We start from the raw sequence: 1,205 nt of genomic DNA, 5'->3' as shown, positions 1-1,205 counted from the left end.
GATGAATACACCAAGCAGATTCAGAAGGATGTAGGTTGCAGTAGGTACTGGGAGAGGAAGAAGCTTGCACAGGATAGAGTAGCATGGAGAGCTGCATCAAACCAGTCTCCGGACTGAAGACCACAACAACAACAACTTAATTTCGAGTATGGGCATCAGCAGACAGTCAAATTCTCTTACTTCCCACACTCCGCTGTAGACTGAAAGATTCATTTTGGGAACAACTCCGAGGTTGTGGCTAAACCATTTTTCATCGATATCTTCCGCGAGTGCTAGTCTCGCAACGTAGATAGGAGAGTTTCTGCGGAATTTGGAATTAGGATAGAGGTGCCGGCAGGGTGTTTCGTATCTGTGTAGCTCAGTCGGTCAGAGTATTTGCCGCGAAAGTCTAAAATTCCGTGTTCGAGTCACAGACTGGCACACAGTTGTAATGTGCAAGGAAATTTGAAACCAGTGAACACATTCCGCTGCAGAGTGAAAGAGTCATTCCGGAAGCAATCCCCCAGGTGGTGGTTAAGCCATCTCTCCACATTATCCTGTTTTTCAGGAGTTCTTGTCCAGCAAGATATGCAGGAGTCTGTAGTATACCTGTAACATCGCACTTTTCATTTCCGAGCACACATTGAGTACTTAAAGATACCTAGAGCAACTGAAATGGTAATTAAATCAAGACCCTAAGCTGTCGACAGCCTTTGATATACATCAACGGGGACAGTTGAAAATGTGTGCCCGGACCGGGACTCGAACCCGGGATCTCCTGCTTGCATGGCAGATGCTCTATCCACCTGAGCCACCGAGGGCACAGAGGATAGTGCGACTGCAGGGATTTATCCCTTGCACGCTCCCCGTGAGACCCACATTCCCAACTTAATGTCCGCACATTACATTCGTAGTGCCCCTGTCCATTACACTCATTACTCGCGGCAGACAATCTTACCGAGTCCCGTAAGAGTTCGGGCTATGCGTGTGCATCCAGCACAGAAGAAGAAGGTCAATGGCCAGTTAGCCTTAACTATATGAAGGTGGTATCTGTTCTTTCGGCCATGTCCGAAAGAACAGATACCATCTTCATGTAGAGCAACTGAGTCTCCTACCAAGTTTGAAGGTTTCCGCCTGATTTCCATGCAGCCCACAGGCCACAACTGTCACGTGTGACAGCAAAGTGCTGCAATGGTGCAGGAACTTTGAAACAGGACGCGCAGACG

The 1,205-nt window shown here is 48.0% G+C and overlaps 1 non-coding gene across 1 annotated transcript; it reads right to left on the bottom strand.

Moving 5' to 3' along the window:
• Positions 1–726: 726 nt before the first annotated feature.
• Positions 727–801, bottom strand: Trnaa-ugc (transfer RNA alanine (anticodon UGC)). Its single transcript has one exon. It is a non-coding gene; the product is annotated as a tRNA-Ala (tRNA).
• Between the last annotated feature and the right edge of the window lie 404 nt (positions 802–1,205).

Source organism: Schistocerca cancellata, chromosome 2 (genome assembly GCF_023864275.1).
Source record: "Schistocerca cancellata isolate TAMUIC-IGC-003103 chromosome 2, iqSchCanc2.1, whole genome shotgun sequence".
Classification (NCBI taxonomy): Eukaryota; Metazoa; Arthropoda; class Insecta; order Orthoptera; family Acrididae; genus Schistocerca; species Schistocerca cancellata.
This window is presented reverse-complemented; position numbering and strand designations above follow the sequence as displayed.